The sequence below is a fragment of the Hibiscus syriacus genome, unplaced genomic scaffold, assembly GCF_006381635.1.
Source record: "Hibiscus syriacus cultivar Baekdansim isolate YM2019G1 unplaced genomic scaffold, ASM638163v2 tig00111409_pilon, whole genome shotgun sequence".
NCBI classification, from domain to species: domain Eukaryota; kingdom Viridiplantae; phylum Streptophyta; class Magnoliopsida; order Malvales; family Malvaceae; genus Hibiscus; species Hibiscus syriacus.
The window spans coordinates 2,305,607-2,318,779 of NW_024063086.1; the positions used below are offsets into that span (position 1 = coordinate 2,305,607).

The 13,173-nt window shown below is 30.4% G+C and overlaps 1 pseudogene; it reads right to left on the reverse strand.

Annotated features, from left to right (window-relative positions):
* Nucleotides 1–1,540: 1,540 nt before the first annotated feature.
* On the reverse strand, nucleotides 1,541–2,490 carry LOC120162829 (annotated as a pseudogene).
* Between the last annotated feature and the right edge of the window lie 10,683 nt (nucleotides 2,491–13,173).

Here is a 13,173-nt window from a genome sequence, read left to right on the forward strand (position 1 = left end):
TCCAAAACACATTATCATGGAAATAATCTAAAAGAAATAATAATCTCAAACTATATTTTTTTATTACGTATTTCATCTTTTTGGATGATTCATAAACTATAATTGCAATCTTCTAAAAGTATAAACCCCCTTTATAGGAAAGTATACAAATTTCCTTTTAGAATGGAAACATAATAAAGTATACAACCATAGATATACTGAAATTATATCATGGAAATTCCTCTCTGTGCAACAAGAAAAGATCAAACACGAAAAAATGGTAAATTTTCATGTTTTTCTATGAACTATTTTTTTATTAATTTGAGTATGTACAAAACAATATATGTTCAAAGATAACTTTCAACTATTTGATATTGAACAATCATACTCTTATCATTCATGGTGCTCGAATCCAAGACCTCAAAGAACAACAATATTTCTTTATCATTGAGATGGTATGGTTCGTGTTATGACTAGGGATTTAAATAGCGTTCGCGGCCGCGTTGCGTTTATCGCGGTTGCGGACATAACAGATGCCATCGAGGTCATTGTGGGTGCTGTGGTCGTTAATTATTTTAAATTTCGCACAACTTATCATAAAACATAATAATTATAATTATAATTATAAGGAATCATTTTTAATGATTTTTAGAATATTTTCTAAGCTAAAATGACATACATAATATAGTTTAACCATATAAAAGACTTTAAAATTTAAGTAATAGGATAAGATAATTAATTCATGATAACATTGTGAACACGTTATTATTTAAATTACTGAAATTAGGACTAAATTAAACAAAAATTAAAGTTTACATTCTAAACTATAGATTAAATTATAAAATTTAAAAAGTGGAAGGATGACAAATTAACATATTCCTTAAAGATATATTTTATAACATACTTAAAAAATGGGCCTAAAATGTTTTGTTTTAAGCCTTATAAACCTTAAAATATTTTAATCATAAACTCTATCCCCACCTCCACACGTTCTCTCCTTTATTCCTCATTTCTTCCTACTCTCTTCTCTCAACACTCAACACTCAACATACATGTATTAAAAAGAGGTAAAAAAAAATGAAAACCATAACATATTATAGCCTAAATTCAGAGCGTGAATGCTTTTCTCTTTTTCTTCAATAATCTTAAGCTCCGACGAAGATTCATTTTTCCAATTATAGTGAATTCCACTCAGGCGAGACCCATAAAACATGTTTGTTCTTCCTTTTTACTTTTCCATTTTCTTTTTCCTTTTGAATCTCAACATGCATATATAACAAACGTGAATTTAAAAAGAAAAAAAAGGTTGGTGACGATGAACACAAAAAAAAATCATTTTTCTTTAAGTTTTTTTTTGCAGTAACAGTTGAAATAACGCTTGTTGTGTCCCGTTATAGGCGCAATCCACCGTTTCCCGTTAAATTGCGGGCGCGACATACTGCTATTGGTGTGAATCCGTTACCCACCACAAAAATCGTGAAAATCGGTTTCGAACGGCGACACTACCGTAATATTACGACCGCTATCACGTTTTCGGAAAGCTATTTGATACCCTGATTATGACCTAAGTCAGCAGCAGCAAATTGGACATCGAATTAGTCCATTTTCATTACAATATGGACATCTTTGAAATCCACATACACCCTTTTCATCTCCATCTCCATCGCCATTTTCATCTTCTTCTTCTTTCGTTTCATCATCTTCATAATACACCTTACAACTCCCTGAACAAGTCTCACATGGCACAAATATGATATCACCACAAGCATCACAAGCTCCACCGTTGCCTCCAACATCAATCTCCACCCCTTCACAGCCTTGAACCCCCTTCTCAAGCTCACCTCCTTCATGCATTCGCCTTATTTCCTCAGCTCCACCGACTTCCCCCCACAAATACTCTTGGTAGTCCACCGTTAAACCCTTCTCCGATCAGCTCTTTCAGCTCCTCTTTGAACCCCGAGCGCATCGAAACATCTCGTTCATCGACACAAACTCCTAAGCTTTTGAGGATCACTCTAACATCACAAGAATCCTCGTACGTCTTTCGAACACATCTTAAATTTGTAAAATAAACAACAACCTTTTCCCTTTTAAGCTTGCAATCTTGCACAATGTTTTCAAGCCCTGCCATCATTTCCCATAGATTGATTGTTTCAGGAACAACTTCTGGGATCTTATCTTCAATCATTTTGGACCATATTTTGGCTTCAATCACTTCAATAGCCAACCCTTTACTCTCTTCTTCAACATGATTCAAATCCCCATTGATTTTGGAGATGTTTTCAAGGTTGCCGCCATTGTTGTCTTCTAGCTTGAGAGTACCAATGTTGTCGACGTTAACGCTACGACGTGGTAGCTATCGCCTTTGTGCTGAGCCGGATGGTGGACGTGCATTGAATAGCTTCTTGGAACGGGTGAATAAGGAGCCCGGCAATGGCGCCATCGTTTTTTCTTGGAACTAGCACAACCCATTACATCAAAAACCAAGGGAAATGAAAAGGAAATTATGGGAATTTTCTATTTTCGAGATTAAGAGTAATCAAATTGAAAAAGAAGAACTGTGCAGAAATGATTGAGAAGAATATAAGATAGCGAAGGAAAAGGATGTGAAAAAGAAATAAAATTAAGATAGTATATGAATTTAGCACAATAAAGAGGCATATATTTTAAGCAAAAATGATTGATTAATTTCCCTTTATAATAAATTTAATAGGATTATTATTATTTTTAATAGATATTTAATAGGATTAGAAATGCAAGAAAGAGATGGAAATTGGAAACGGATGAAGAGTGAGAAACAGAAGTTGTAATTCTGGGCGACAACCTAGAAAACAGCGATGTGAGTTTCTATTTATTTATTTTAAAGAAATTTGACTTAAAATAATATTATTTAAGTTATTTTTTAAAAATATATACATAACATGTGTCATTTAATAGATATTTTAGCAGCCATTAGGACATAATATTTAAAAGTGTGACGGGAACAACGTTAGACACCTACTTTGTATTAATCCTAATGCATAACCTAATTTTGCTTATTACAGAACACAATAATTGAAATGATTATCCTTCTTTAATTTTGTTTTTGTTAGTAGAAAAATGAAATAAATTATAGGGTAAATAATATGTTTAGTACTTAAATCATTATTTTTTTTAGTTTTGATACTTAAATTTTATTTTTTACAGTTAATTGCATCATAGTTCTCAAACTATAACATTCATTTTAAATTGGTCTTTAAACTTTTGAATACTCCAATTTCATCCCTAAACTGTGACTCTCATTCTAAATTAGTCCTTGAAGTTTTGAACATTCAAATTCCATCCCAAAACTATGACTCTCTTTCTAAATTAGTCCCTGAACTTTTGAATATTCTAATTTTATCCATAGATTCATCCAAATATACAATTGTTTCAACCATCATTTAACCTAAATTTTATTTTTTCAAACGTATAATAATATAACTTAGCCTAACATTTTATTAACAAGAGATGTGATTAGTATATATGTATAGTTTGGGATGAAATTGAATGTTCAAAATGTTTGGGGACCAATTTAGAATGATAGTCTTAGTTTAGGGATGAAATTGGAACATTTAAAAGCTTAGAGATCAATTTAAAATAAGGGTCATGCTTTGAGGACATGTGATGCAATTAACTCTTGTTTTTCAAATTTTTATAAAAATAAAAAGATTCTGTTAGACAAACAACAATACATGTTAGTGTTTCGTATTTCTAGGAGTTGTGGGATTAGTAAAAGGAATATACAAAGCCTCTGGAAACAGATGAGGAAAGGTTTCAGGTGTTGTTGGATTATTATTGATATATATTTTGTTTTTTTGGTTGCCCTCACGGTTCTAAGGCTCTAAGGCTTTGCTTTGATTAATTCAGACTGACCCGTGTCGCACATATGACTTTGGTTGGTAAGTTTTCTCGTAAATATTTTCTGTATACACAAGAACTCAAACTCGAGAACTTATGTAATCACCAATTTTCACCCACACGTATTATATTAGTATCAATAAACAAATAAAAAAAATTAGAAAACAACATTAAGCAATCACTGAATATCCGGGGCATTCAGTGCCCCGGTTACTATTGATGCCATCATCATCTGCGTACCATCTCCACTCCCTACAAACTGCTCCAATAATGCCCAAATTAGAGATGGGATGCACTTTTTAATTTATAATATGAGTTATTATAAAACCCCAAGCAAAAACCAATGTAAAAGGGGGCTTCTCATTCAAAAAAGAAAACAAATTGTAAAAGGGGTTCCTTATAAAAAATAAATCCGTGTAGCATACCTTATTTTCAGCAATTGAATAGAAGCATTTTCAAGAATTCCTTTTCCATTTTTTGATTTTTATTTATTAGTTTTTTCTTATATACACAACATATTCAAAAACAAATATAGGGAAGAAATAGAGCACTTTACCCCTCGGTTGGAACTTCCCCGGCTGTTGGGATTTTCTTTGGCCAATATGAATGGTGAGGAGGAGATTACTAATGAGGGGAACAACATATTGAAAAACCAGTTCGATCCGACAGTGGATGGAGGAAATCGAAGCTTCGAAAGCTAAAAGGTCGCTTGTCATTTTCATGGAGTTGGGAGCCGCTTCTCACAAAATTATGATTAGTTTCAGGTTCCTAACGTCGAGGAAAGCCTCCCTGGAAATTTTGGACCACGAAGGCCACTAGATATGGTAGTCTACGGTGTCCAACATGGCTACCGGCAGTGGGGCTCTTCATTTTTTTAAAATAGAGAGAACGGAGAAGGTTTTTTAGGGGTTAGGGTTGAGAATGAGTTTGAAACAAAAAAAAATATGGATTATATACATGAAGTTTATGGGTTAATTTCTCTTATGTCCTCTCTCTTTTACCGTGGTTTTACAAAACAATCCTTGAATTGATTTATTTTTCTTTTATTTAGATTTCTATGTTTTAATCGCATAATTTTTGTTTATTTTTTATTCCTAAATTTAGTTAAAAATTTAGGTATAATCACCATTTAATCCCCCTAAAGTTGTCACGTTTTTGCATCTTGGCCACCTGTTTTAGGGGAACACTACACTTCAGTACTCCAACTTTAGCTGCATACTAACATTTTAGTCACTAATTTTGGATTATTTTGGTCTTATTTCGAATCTGGTGCATTGATTTCATTTGGTTTATATTCTGGTCATTTTTTACACTTTGTTTTATTTTATTTTTGATATGTTGATTTATTTGTTTACATTCTAGATATATTTACAATTTGTTTTATCTTAGATTTGACATGCTTTCATTTTTAAATTTAATTTGGTCATCATTTCTGCTACTTTGTTTGCTTTAAATTAGCTACTTTTTATTATTTGTTGCATTTTGGTCACTTATTTTTATTATTTATTTGTTTCGAATATAATGCATCAATTTCATTATTTTTCTACATATTTATTGTTATTAAAATGTTGATATTAAACACTAATAAGACCTTGTGGTTACCCGTCATAGGATATGATCCGCATTATTCATGGTCCAGGTAAAATTAAATTAACCCCTAACCTCCTTTTTTATTCGATTAATTTATTTTTCGTTATTTACATTTATACCCTTTAAATTTCTATTATTTTATTTTGTGCCTTTACTTTTCAACATTTACTTTTCAGTCCTTTAAATTCCAGCTTTAATTTTCTATAATTTCTTAATTTAAGTCTTATATTTTAATTTCTTTCATTTTAATCCTTTACTTTATGCTTTAATCTCATATTTCTGTTTTTTATTTATTTCAATTTAGTCTTTTTACTTGGTAATTGCTTTTAATTTTATCTTTAATTTTGATTTCTTTAAATTAGTCCTAATTTTTTTAGTTTTAATTAAACCTTTTTATTCATATTTTTAATATTTTAGTCCTAATCTAGATTACTATATTTTTAATTTAGTCCTTAAATTAGGTCAATTATTAATTTGGTCCTCGCTTTTGCTCGAGGTTCCAAATTAATTATTCAATTTGCATAATTTATTAAATTCAATAGGTTAATATTAAAGCTTTTTAGGTTTAATGTAATACCCCCAAAATTTAGATAATGACCGAAATGCAAAATTTGAAAGTTTGATGGTCAAAGTAGAAAATTAGAAAAGTTTAAGGAATTAATTGGTAATTTTTCTCAAAAAGAATTTTATTTCATAAATGGATTTATTTAATGACCAAATTATAAATTTGGTAAAGTTTGGTGATCAAAGTATAAACTTTGGAAAGTTTAGGGACCAAAATGTAATTTTGGAAAAATTAAAATAGGTCATGAAATTAAGAAATAAAAATATTATTTTCACATTTTTAAAATGTTGGAAAAATAATATTTAATGGTTTAATTTCATGTTTAATTTGAATTGTTTGATTAAAGTGACTGAATTGTAATTTTTGGAAATTGCAAGGGCAAAAGGGTAAAGTGGAAAACTAATTTGTTCATCTTTGACTATTAAAAGATGACAAGGTTGATATTTAATTGATTTTGAAGATGATAAGGATATGTATTTTGGTTTTATGGTAATTATGAAGTTATATTAAGGGTATATTGGTATTTTCACAAGTTAATGCTTTAAATAATGTTTTAAAGGATGATAAGCATGATATCAATAAAAAATATCATGCCAAAGTGTTCTTCTCCAGCATATTCACGTGAGAAGGCTTCCAAGGTAAGAAAAATATTTATTTTCCATTTTTGAGCTAATTCCTTTGGAATTGGAGTTATGTCGTGAGATAGGAAAGTGATCTAAGCGAAAAACGCTATCATTTGGTACCAATATTGTTTTCTAATCTTGCTAGAATTAAAAGATCCCAAATCTAAGGGTTTATGTTCATGATATGATTCATGAAATTGATGATAAATCTTGATGATTTACATGTTGTAGATTCATATTCAAGCATGAAAGTTGATTAGAACATGTTTAATCTTTCTAGAACTTGTTCTTTAAAATTCGGCCATGAATGGTTTAAGTGTGAAAAATTATAGAAGAATTATATATGGATTGGAGATGATTAAGGAAGTATTCTACAAGCCTTAGTAAAATTGAGGACCATTTCGTAAGTTTTGAAAAGTTGAGGATAAATTCATAAATTTTGGAAAATTGATGAAGAACCTAGGGATGAAGTTAAAAGAAACAGTTAGATTCTGAATTTGGCAGTAGGTTCGAAAATTCACCATAAATTATATAAAAATAATTTGGAGATTATTTTTATATATTTGTGTTCATATATCGATCTAGTTTTGTTTAAAACAAACGGGGATCAATTTCAAGGTGAATACAAAACAATGTGAATTTTTAACCGAGGAACGGTCAGAAAATTCGAACAGCAGATTCTGCAAAACAGATTCTGTTAATCAACTTTGAAAATTCACCATAAATTGTAAAGAATGAATTAGAAGTATTTATTTATATGGATAGATTCTTATTCGAGTCTAGTTTTTAACAGAATAAACAGAATTAAATTCCAGTGTGTATATCAATACATAATATGGATTCTTTAAAGGTAGTGCGAGTTGTCTGAATATAGAGCTATTATGGGATATGTTTATGTTAGCACAATACTAACATATGTATCGTTATGAATTGGTGATTTATACAGATTGTGATTGATTTGTAATAAAAAAAATCAAATATAAAAAAGGATTTTGGTGGACAATAGTGAGGTTCATATATTTTGAAAGACATAAAGTGTCAAGGTGAGTGCAATACATGCATGAAATTATACATGGATGTTTTATACATCATCGGGAAGACTTGCGATAAGTCGACCTTGTTTATATCAGCATGATATTATGTCATATTTTTATAAATTGACATGACATTGAAATTTCATGGTATGAAATCAAAATGCATTGATCATGAAAAATGTGATATTTTACCATGAATGTTTTCGGGTATGAACTGCCCAATGTTAAATATTGATAATATACTTTGCCATGGATGAATCGAATGAAATATATTATATGCCCAAGTAAGTCATTGAGGGATAGGGTATAGTTGGCATGCCATAGAGTATAGCAGTTGCAGGTTTATAATAGCACTATAGTGTGAAAGGGCACTAAGTGCGGGAAAGGTGGATACGACCTTATGTATCATGTCCGGATTAGCACTATAGCGTAAGCTTAGTGTAGGTGGTGGGCACGACCTTATGTGGCATATCCGGATTAGCACTATTGCGTAAGCTTAGTGCAGGTTTAGCACTACGGTGCATGTATTTTACTCGAATACCCAGGGTCATCGGGGTTTTATATTGGGCTATTGTCTATGAGTTATGGTTTATTGGTTAATAAATGGTAAGTATGCAAATAAGCTTACGAGCTTATGAATAATGGCAAGTATATTGATAAAATAAGCTTTCGAGCTTATGGAATTTAAATGGTAAGTATGTTTATAAAATAAGCTTACGAGCTTATGGAATTTAAATGGTAAGTATTTTGGTAAAATAAGCTTACGAGCTTATGCGATAAATGATAAAAGATTTTATATTATATTGATCATGGTAAAATATTGGATATGCAAATAAAATGATTTTATGGCATTTTGAATTTGACATTGAAAATCATGCATGAATTGTATTGCACTGTTTATTGTTTTAAATTACCTCACTAAGTATATACTTAGCGTGTGATGGTTTTCACGCGTAGGTAAAAAGCCAGTAATTGAATAAAGAGTTCGGAATGACGTCAAGCATCGAGAGGTATATTTCAATATCAGTAAGACATCCTATGATGGAATTTGATTTAAATAGTGGCATGTAATTTTATAAATGTTTAATTTGTTTTGTTAAACAAATTTGTAAACAAAATGGAATTTTATTGAATTTATATATATTTTTGTAGCAGTACTGTAGCATGAACAATAACCATGTTTTAAGCAAAAAATTTCAGTATGTAAATGGGGTATCGATTCCCCCTACAGGGAACCGATTCCCCCTACAGGGAACCGATTCCCCCACTGTTCACGGTCACTGTTCACTATTCATAAAAAAATCTTTTGAATTAAATTCATTATAATGAAACATAATTTATATGATATGATATTTTTATAATATCAATTATCATTCTAAGAAAATAAATTTTAAATCACTTGTAAAAGTGGAAATGGTTTTTTTTTAAATTCGGGTGACTTCTATAATCTGTATAGGTATAATTATACGGGTTATGGGTGTTACATTTATTGGTATCAAGATTATTTTTATATAATTTCTCGTGAATTTTCGAACCTACTACCAAATTCAAAATCTAACTATTTCTTTTAACTTCATCCCTAGGTTCTTCATCAATATTCCAAAATTTACGAATTTATCCTCTACTTTTCAAAACTTACGAAATGGTCCTCAATTTTACTAAGGCTTGTAGAATACTTCCTTCATCATCTCCAATCCATATATAATTTTTCTATAATTTTTCTCACTTAAACCATTCATGGCCGAAATTTAAAGAACAAGTTCTAGAAAGATTAAATATGTTCTAATCATCTTTCATGCATGAATATGAATCTACAACATGTAAATCATCAAGATTTATCATCAATTTCATGAATCATATCATGAACATAAACCCTTAGATTTGGGATCTTTTAATTCCAGCAAGATTAGAAAACAATATTGGTACCAAATGATAGCGTTTTTCGCTTAGATCACTTTCCTATCTCACGACATAACTCCAATTCCAAAGGAATTGGCTCAAAAGTGGAAAATAAATATTTTTCTTACCTTGGAAGCCTTCTCACGTGAATATGCTGGAGAAGAACACTTTGGCATGATATTTTTGATTGATATCATGCTTATCATCATTCAAAACATTATTTAAAGCATTAACTTGTGAAAATACCAATATACCCTTAATATAACTTCATAAATACCATAAAACCAAAATACATATCCTTATCATCTTCAAAATAAATTAAATATCAACCTTGTCATCTTTTAATAGTCAAAGATGAACAAATTAGTTTTCCACTTTACCCTTTTGCCCTTGCAATTTCCAAAAATTCAATTCAGTCACTTTAATCAAACAATTCAAATTAAACATGAAATTAAACCATTAAATATTATTTTCGAACATTTTAAAAATGTGAAAATAATATTTTTATTTCTTAATTTCATGACCTATTTTTAATTTTTCCAAAATTATATTTTGATCCCTAAACTTTCCAAAGTTTATACTTTGATCACCAAACTTTACCAAATTTATAATTTGGTCATTAAATAAATCCATTTATGAAATAAAATTCTTTTTGACAAAAATCACCACTTAATTCCTTAAACTTTTCCCAATTTTCTACTTTGACCATTAAACTTTCAAATTTTGCATTTTGGTCATTATCTAAATTTTTGGGGTATTACATTTAATCCTTAGATTCTTTTAATTTCATAATTTGACACTTTAAGTTAGGAAAGAAGCATTAATTAATTTTAGAATAATTAGGTTCCAAAACTGATTGATTGGTTGTACACGTTTTTAAAACGTAATGCAATGTTCACTTATTATGGAGTCAGTAGCATATCTCCCGCAAGTATACTCAGGGGTGACTACTAGTGATTCCCGAAGTAGGTCGACATCCTTTTCAAGACCGCATCATGATTTCTTAAAATCAAGGCAATGTTCGATTATTGGGCATAATAGTTGATCTCCCGCATTCATGCTGGGGGCTAACACTATTGGCTTAAATAAACGAACATCCTTTTCATCTGTGCCTCCATAGTGAATATTTGATTAAATAAAGTTTGAACTAAAAATTTCCAATTTCTTAAATATAGGGTAATCAACTAGGTACCAAAATTTTGGCATTGTGGGGGTGTTAATCCTTCCCCCACGCGTAACTAACTCTTGAACCCCTTTTTTAGTTTTCGTAGACCCTAAACTTGGTATTTTGGTAAAAATAAAATGCTTTATTAAAATAACCCAATTTTTATGGTGTCCCGATCGCACCTTAAAATGATTGGTGGTGACTCCTCACATTTCAAAATCTTTTCAAAGAAAACCCCCAAGTCGTAATGGTTTTTCCCCTATCCGGGTGAAAAACGGTGACGACAGCTTGGTGACTCCGCTGGGGATATTTTGTTTTCCAAAAAAACTTGAGAATCTAGCCTAGAGTTGATTACCCTACTTTTGGAATTTAGAAATTTTGATATTGAATTTATTTAATTTACTTACAGTTCATTATGTTTTAAAAAAAAAAAGATTTTCTATATGCTTAATGCTTACACTTCTGTGAATATTTAGGAATGTTACATATCATAGCTCTAAACCCAAGCTCAATCCCAGTTTACCTAAGTATGGAAAACATCATACCTCATGGGGAACATTGGGCTTCCTCCTGTGGATTTGACAAATTACCTCTGGAAAGCATCCTAAGTTGCCTATTCGGATATCAGTTTAGAGATACACTTTTAGTGGTGTGATCCTCTAAGTTGAATCCAATTTGCAAGTTTACAATGGGCCAGAATCGGAGTCCTTGTTAATCTTAGCATGTTGTAAGGATAACTTAGGAACTATTTGCTAGAACCAAACTTCATATAGAGAATTTAGTAAACTTACCCCACATGAGCCATGTGGATAACGTAGGAGAACTACAAAGCATGCAGTTAGGAATCTTAATTTCCTTTGTATTCTTTATTTCTTAGTCTCATCTTTGAGTATTATTTAATTATTTTTGCTAAGCTTACATTTCTTTGAATAATCATTTTAACTAATTTGATTCTTTTTTTTCTTGTTTCTACTAACTTGATTTCCTTTTGTTCTATCTTGTGCTTTGTTTTATTTTTGCATGAACATGACATATCCTTCAAAGGTATTGATCCCTGAAATAACTAATCTTTTAGAAAGTTCTTGAAAACAATACCCACAACAATGCTTTTCATTAGGTTAGATAGAATTTCAAATATTCTCTACGTAGATCGAGTAGCATCAAGAGATAGTCTACCTACTAAGGAGATAAACCAGACATCTACCTGCTGAGGTAACAGTTGGACTTAAGAAGATTTGACGTTGATGGAAATAGTTTAAGATCACAACGCAGCTCGATGAATTTCTAAAAGTATGAGACGAAGTAGAAGCTTTGAAGGGTTTCAACATGCCTAAATATGATGAAAGACAATACAGTACCCAAATGCTCACAGGAGCTGGATAACTTGAAGATGGATCAAATTTTCACTTTCTTAGTGTACCGAGACATTTTCGGTTTCTTAAGAATTGATCAAGTAACAGTTACTTTTGGGAGTAATTCCTTTGTTGCATTTGTATTTCGCATTTTGCATTCTCATTTCTGTATTTTTTTCATTTATATGTGTAGACACCCGTTTTATCCAATTTTTTTATCATTTTTATTATTATAACTATTAAATAATATTATTTCCTTATTTTTACAAGCCTTACAAGCCCAATTTCAACTGCTCAGTATCATCATCTCTGCAAGCAGTAAAAAGTTAGAAACCAACACAAATCAATAATCAAATCCAACCAACCCTTAAAAGATAAGTTAAATCTTGATAAATCTAGGATATTAACTATTTGGTTTAGGGGAAATCATGTCCCTATGAAGGAGCCATCACCAAACATGCAAAAGAGGGGAAATATAACATGCAACACACCATTCGGGAAAGGGGATTCGAAAAAAAGGAAAGAAAAGAAAAAGAAAATAGATGGGATTAAAAAAAGGGATCAAGAGGGAAAAAAGAAAAGAGAGAATTTCGAACAAAAATAGAAAAGATTACAAAGAGTGAACCAAAATATTATACATGTGCAAATGATCACTTGAGCATATAGATCTAGATTCTTTTATTTATTTATGTGGCATCCTTTAATTAAATTGCATATTAAATGAAACCCTCATAAGCACGACTTGATTCAAATCAAAATAATTTAACTAAGGGTAATATTCGTTCATTTTACGATTGTTGTGAAGTGACTATCTTAACGTATAAGAAAGTTTCTTTTGATAATTTTAAAATGAAAGTGTATCCCATTAAATGAAACCCTGAAATTTGTTTGCTCTTAAAATTTGGGAATGAGAGAAAAAGGAATGTTTGTCTATTTAAATTCTTCGAAGAGAAAATATCATTAGAACTTATTAAAGGTTCGATCTAATATCATTAAATAATAGAACATCCTTATTCTTTCTGAAAGGATTGGTAAATAGTGTTTAATTAATTTTTATTTTTATCATCATTCATGCATTGTAATTAAT